Raw genomic sequence first — 7705 nt, forward strand, 5'->3', positions numbered from 1 at the left:
CACAAACACAAGAATTTTGCCTCAAAAGGCACAAATAAGTATGGGTCTAGATCAACCCAATCCTTCGAATTTTTATGACCCTTTCCTTTAAATGTATTTTAGGTGTTTTTCCAAAGCGTAAAGTCGGCTCAATTTGCACTTGGTCTTGAATAAAATGAAAACACTTCAAACACTTTTTATCCCTAAGGTCAAATGGCCATTTGCGATAAATTCAGCCCACATCTTGATATTTCTTTGACTTTGGTACTACATGCCTTATGAATTCCACCGTGGTAGGTAAGGATGTGATATACTAATTCTTGCACAAGCATAACAAATAGATGATCCCTATGATGGGGGAGTCACCACTCTCATCAAGCAACAAGTGACTTTTCAAAAAGCTATGTTTCTACTCAAGGAAATATGTATGGTGAGTATCTTGGGAGCAAAACCATCTATGCTCTTGCACTGAATTATATCACAAATATCCTCAATCAATAGAATGGGTGGGCTACTACTTAAAGGTGTTTAGTAATGTTCAATGTTTTTAGACATAAGTTCATTTTGTAGTGACTCACTTAAGAGCCTTGTAACTCATGGTGGGGCCCATTTGTTCTTTTAGTGAGTTACATTGTAGGAACAGCTATACCTAAGGCTACAAATTTTGCTCACCTGATTTCTATAGTGGCTCGAAGGATTAACCGCGTGAGGTCATTCTGAAAAGTGTCGATCTCTTGGCAGGCCTCTCTTAAAAAGATAAAATTTTGAGTGTTACTAACACTTTTCTCTTGCACCTAGGACCACGAGAGTCAAGGGAGAGGATAGTGTGTGTCAGAAGTAGGACCACTCGACCAACTCTTTTGCACAAGTGTGTCAAACATGAAATTCACTTGTTCTTTTTAACTTGTCATCGCAATGTGAGTTTAACTATTTGGAGATGTTGTTCCAACAATCATGGTGTTCTTTTTAACTTCAAAGGCAAATGTTTGAGTAAATGAGAATTTTGAAAATCTTGGTCAACTTAATTTGAAGCACGTATGCATGAAGTAAACCGCTTGCAAAATAAGACAAATTGATTGTGAAATTTATATTTGCACCAAAATGGAAGTGTTGATTGTGAATTTTAGTTTGATGCAAGAAAGAATTTTGTCTTGTCTTGTTTTAAGCACCAAATAAAGTGAACCTAACTTGCAAGAAAGCAACTTTGTTTTGTTCAATTTTAGAGCACCAAAAGGAAATTTTTTTTAACTTTTAGCAACAAAAGGGGTTAGTTTTAAACACTTGCACAAGAAATGAACAGTTAGTAAAAAACAAACCTATGGTGGGCTTCTACAAGCCTAAGAAATTTCACTTTTTCGGTTGCATGGTCTTTTTTACAATGTTCTATTACAATAGCAGTACTCTATGTTTAAACAGAAGCGCTATTTAATACAAATGCGCTAATACAAAGACAACAACGCTAAAAGTAAAACTTTGACAGCAAATGAAAAAGTGCTAAAACAAGCACAAATGCACCAAAACAATAACAAAAGCACTAAATAAAGGTCAATATCACCAAACTTGGTACAATAGCGCTATTATAAAAATAGTAGCACTAGCATGTCAAGTTGCAATAGTGCTACAACGCAATCAAAAGCACTAAAGCATGACCTGTGTGTCAAGTTCAACGTTCAAAAAAGTTAGTTGTGTCAAAAAAAAGTTGTTTTTAGGTGTTTGGATTCATGTCAGGTTCACCAAATGATACTCTATAAAAAGGGAAGGTTAGTCACTGATAACAAAACATAAACAAGAAGAAAAGCCAAATTGTTAGTGTCAGAAATCATAAACAAAACACTTTCCTACACAAGCATATCAAAAGATATACCAAAAGCATGAGAGAATATTTAACTAGGAAAGTAAATATGATGAGACATCTCCACATGCCTCCTAACATGCTCTTCGCTCCTTCTCGCTTGTTCCTCTCCTCTCCAAGTTCCAAATTAGTGTAGCTCTCAGCAACTTTCTGTACTATGGATGCATATGGAGGTTTGAGATTGAAGTATTTGCTCTAAATGTGAATAAAAAAAGCTAATAATAGATGCTATTGATATTGAAATGATTTATTTTAAACCAAAATAACAAGATATTAGTGATTTATGCTAAATGCTCTCTAGACTTTCACTATAGATTAAGTGCATACAAGTTTTTAGGATCTAGATTATGAAGAAATGGGCTATATTTATAGGAAAAATGGAGCAATAGATGGTTGAGATTGAGTAATCTCAACAAGGGTCAGGATTGAATGATATTCAATCCATGTGAGGGATTTCAACCCAATCCTAGGATGAAAAGTGTCAATATGAGATAGGTTGAGAGGAGAGGAAATAAGCATTAAATGCTTGACATGACCTGGGAGTCAACTTGGGGGTTAAGGTCAAGGTTGGGCTGAGTGAATAAATTCTTTATTCAAAGAATAAAGTTTTTATCCAATGGATAAACTTTTGTGCAAAGGCAAAAGGGATAACCATGGTCAAAGCAATAAATGGTTGAGGAGACCCATGAGTGCAAGTTGAATTAACCATAAATGGTTATGTAAGAGCCATAAATAGTCATGTAAGAGCCATTAGTGGTTTGGAAGACTTTGAAGGTTAAATTGTTGAACACACAAAGCAATAAATGCTTTTCAAAGACTTTGAGGTCTTTGAGAAGTGACTCCAATGTTTCTTAGGAATGTGACAATAATTAGGGAATGGATTAGGCTAATTAGGAAGGGTTTAGAAGAATCTAGAAGGGGGTTTAGGAGTGCAAGTGGATTTGGTGGGTCAGGGAAAATAGGATTTTTATTAAAATAAAATTCATTTATTTCAATAAATAGGTGCAAGTTACATTTGTAGGAAAATGCAAGTGGGGGGGATAAATGATTTAAATAAATGCTTTATTTAATTTATTTTAAAAGAGGAAAAGGGGTTAAATGAAATAAATAAGACTTATTCATTTAATTGATTGGGAGTTTGGTTTAATGAATTAATTAAAATAAGTTGAATAATTTATTTAATTAATAGAAGAATGTTTGAAGATGAATTAATTAAATGTTAATTTAATTAGCTGATGGCTAGTGGATTTTTAATCAAATAAATAGAAAATATTCATTTAATTAAACTGGACAGATTTATGTGACTACAATCCTAAATCCTCAATTTTGCAATCAATGTAGGTGGACAAATCTCCTTTCACTATGACACCACTAGGAACTTGTGACAAAGCATTATAAGACACAATCTTTTTTGCCTTTACAAGTTTCATAGGTTCATATGTAATCATCAATTTCTCTACTGACTTAGAAGACGATGCCATTCTAGATAAATTATATTTTGAAGAAATATTTTCCAAAGAAATTCCTTATTTCACACACGTTGCCTCGCTTACCAGTTGAATACTCAAGTGCACACCAGCTTGATCTTCACCAACCTTCAAATCATCTTGCTCAATCAAATCACAATACAGCTTCGACTAAAAATCAGCTAACAATCTTTTCTTAGCTCTGCAAGTGCTCAAAAATTCTTTCTCGAAAGCGTTAGGGTGAAAATAACAAAGTGAAAACTCAATTTTATTCTTTTTACCTATTGCAATAAATGCTTTCCTGTAAGGGTTACAAACCCTAATTATACCACTTAAGGATACATATATGTAAAACTGGTTGATAACTAATTGAAAGAAAGTTATCAAAATTTGATGCAATCAAATTCTCTTACCGTTCATTCATTTCAAGGGGTCCGGAGGTAGATTTACCGTTATGCTCCCCATAACCTTATTAAAAAGACTTAGTTCACTAGTGTAGGATTCTCCACACTTGGCAAAGGAATAGTTTCTTCTCTAGGTGAGTCATCACTTTTCTTCTTCCATATTCAATTCATTTCTTCTCTAGTTTCTTCAATATTGATCTTCTGCTCACCTTTCTAATCTTTAAAAGGGTTAACCAGTTTTCTCTTCCTGGATCTACAAAATTTTGCCATGTGTTCTAGTTTATAAAAATGATAGCATGTCATACGAGATGATCTCCAAGGTCCTACATTACCTCTCCCAGTTCTTCTTCTATAATTCATAGCCACGTGACCAAATTTGTTATAGATGGTGCAAATGACATTTGTTACCTTTTCCATCTCAAATGAACTAAACTAGTTGCTGTAGGGTTTTTGTTAGTTCAAGTTACCTTGGTTATTATAATTTATCATCTAATTGTCATTTGGTCTTGGATGCATGTGTGATACAAGATTATTTGCTTCATATCTACACTCAACTAATCTGTATTCATTCATTTTTCATGTGAAGCAATGACCTTCAAATTTCTTGGACACATACCTAGCATTATTATTGTAGCTTACATTTCCATTAGGTTTGTTTCTATAGACATTTGCAGTGTGACCAGGTTAATGGAAAACAAAACAAATAGGTTTGAAAACCTTCTTACTAGTGGGCTTTTTGGCCTTATGAGTGTTGCTCTTTGTACCAAAAGATTCTCCTTTTTTAGATGTGTTAAAACCAAGTCCAGAGGTATCACCTTTCATCCTTTATTATTGGATTTGTTAATTGAGCAAGGTAGAACTTTTGTTGAACTTTTCTAGTTTCTCATTAGCTTCGGTGAGCTGCCTAGTAAGATCTTGATTATGTTTTGACAAGTTCACTCTCAGAGATGATTCTAATTCAAGATATAGCTATAATTCTCTTTTTATTCTCTTTCCACATTCAAATGCCAATGCATAGTGACATTTTATCACTTGATCTTAGAAATCTCATCATCTCTTTCCTTGATAAGATCTTCAGCTCTCCTCCTAGCTTCCAAGTCTCGACTCATGCAGATAGTTGAAATTTATAGCTCTCTCCTCAAATTTATCTTTTCATCATTTAAATTTTCAACTTCCTCGGCTAAAGCATCAATATTGACCTCATCTAAAGATCTATTATCATATATTTCCAACAATTGTTCAATTAGCTCTCTCCTTTTGACTTGTGAAGCTTTCAGTTTGACCCTTAAGGTTTCAAGCTCATTTCTACTAGCTTCAAGCTCTCTAGCCATTTCAAAGTAGCTCATGTCCCCCATGGTGGCTTCAAGGCTTCCTTCCAAGTGATTAGGCTTTAAATAAGTTAGGCTCTGATACCAATTCATGGACTTGAAAAGCACTGAGAGGGGGGGTGAATTAGTGACACCAAAAATAAAACTACTTTAAACATAGACAAGTAGATACACTTAACAAGTTTGTTAAACACTATGCATGCAATCCATAATGATATAAGAGTATCCACAATAAGTAAGACATCCATCATAACACAAGTGTTTATATGTGGAAAACCCAAATGGGAAAAACCACGGTGAGACAAAACTCACAAGTTAACTATCTACAATAATAGATAACTGACCAGTTAGGGTCTACAAAGTGCTTTGCTAGGAACAAGTCCTATTAAAGATCCCAAAGCTTACTTAAAAGATATACCCTATAAAAGGTAGTACCCTATTAGGAGTAACCTCAATAGATTATTTTTGAATCCAAACTAATGGATCACCTTGTTAGAGGATTTGAATAATGAAGCTCATTAGAGATTACCCAGTTAGGGGATTTGACTATTGCAAGGATTAGAAAACAATAGGTGGTGTGATCTAGTAATAGCACAACTTTCTTATATAGATCCTTTTCTATGCACTCAATACTTCTTCACCAACATACTCTGCAACTTAATTCATCTTCCTTCGCACATAACATATTTCCTTCACTTCTCATAAAAATAATTCATTGTAATGTCAATATATAGACATTTAGATTTCATGTCGGTCTCTAGAAATCATAACACAATTTCCTAGGTGTAGTGTATCTAGTCAAACAATCATAACTCATAAAAAAAATATCATGACTAGTGATAATCCATCATATAATCAATGAGTACCAGTTGGAACAACAATGCCGGTTGGAGTTAAGCATATAAACCATTAATCTTTGATGCTCCTATGAAATTCTCCACTGGATCTTCAAGTCGATATCGATTTATGTATCTCCATTAGCTATCTCCATGCATATACCAGTTGTCTTCATGTATCAGTTAGATATAAACCTCTAGTATATCGGTTGTAGTATAAACAACTTTGAAGTTACACACTAGTAGACAATATGAAGATATGTGTGTTTATGTGTTTCATCAATGAACATATGATTAAGTTAACCATTACAAGCATCATCAAGCCAACAATTTAATTGACTCTCATTTAATTATAGAGCTATCTCCTTTCTTTTACCAAGAGATTTTCTCAAACTCTCTTTCAGTTGAGCAATAATCTCATTTGCTTCATCAATCTACTTCTAGTACTGGTATTTTTTCATCATGATATTTTTCCTCAAGTTATCAAGATTTACTTTAGAGGACTAGAGCTTTGATACTAGTTGTTAGTATTTAACCAGTGACTGAGAGGGGCAGTGAATCAGTTAAAGCAATTCAATCATAATTCAACCAATCAAACTGACCGGTCTGCAACTATCATTTGCATTGTCTTAAACATTGTGTAAATAATAAAACAAATAACATCATAGAAAATAAATTTGGATGCACACATAAATATCACATAACTCAGGTAATTATATGTGGAAACCCTTAGTTAGAGGGAGAAAACCATGGTGGGGATAACCCACAATCTCTCTTACTGCAGTGAAAAAGAGTGCCCTGTTAAGAGTTTATGATTTGTTCTTTCTAAGAACATCACCCTATTAGGAGTGATTGGTATCCTATTAAGAATACCTTAGAACCTATTAAATTTCACCTTTCTAGAGGATTTCACTTCATATTGTAAGCCTCCATTTAGAGATTTTACATGAAGAACCGGTTAAGGTTCACCTTGTTAAGGGATTTACAATGCTGGAATTGCTAGAAGGCAACAAAGATAACTGATCTATCTGATGACACTACTTTTGTCTCATAGATCTGCTTTGCATTCTCTATTCAACTAATCAATGTCAGCTTCACTGATTCATACCTGTACCTGCTATACTTTGTTCTGCTCCCCCTATTTACTTTCAAATAGATCTTTTTCACATTAACAATAACATTCTCATAATGAATTGTGTGAATATATTATTCTTTTGTTCTGGTACCAACTTTTCCTCCAAAACATCAGATTCAAAATTCTATTACTGCACCTTAAATTACTCTCCAGACATCATTCTAGGAATATCAGTCAAGACAGTCATTCATGCCGATAAGTCCACTGATTGACTTCCAGTTCAATTGGATGTTAACTAAACAAATCCAATTCTATCGATTGAGACTGTTTGAAGCAATGATAGTCCCAAAGACACTAGGAGGGGGGGTGAACTAGTGTCTAATCAGTCTATAAGATATTTGAACTTATTTATAACTTTGTAACCCAAATTCTTGTACCAGTAAACAAGTAATAATACAGTAAAGAGAAATAATAGAGATGACATAAATTCACACCATAACACAAGATATTTTGGCGAGGAAACTCGGTAAGGGAAAAACCTCAGTGGGATTTGTGACCCACAATATTTACTCACTAGTCAATATGAATAAATATTACTTACAATAGGGGCCTGCACATGCAAGAAGGCCAACAGCCTAGAGCGTACTGCTCAATGGAAGAGTCTCATTGACTACAATATGGATAATTAAATCCAAGATAATGTACTACTTAAAATAGCATCTCCAATGCTTTGTTCAGTACTAGTTAGCTTTGTTAGATATCTTA

Source organism: Cryptomeria japonica, chromosome 11, assembly GCF_030272615.1.
Source record: "Cryptomeria japonica chromosome 11, Sugi_1.0, whole genome shotgun sequence".
In the NCBI taxonomy this organism is placed as follows: Eukaryota; Viridiplantae; Streptophyta; class Pinopsida; order Cupressales; family Cupressaceae; genus Cryptomeria; species Cryptomeria japonica.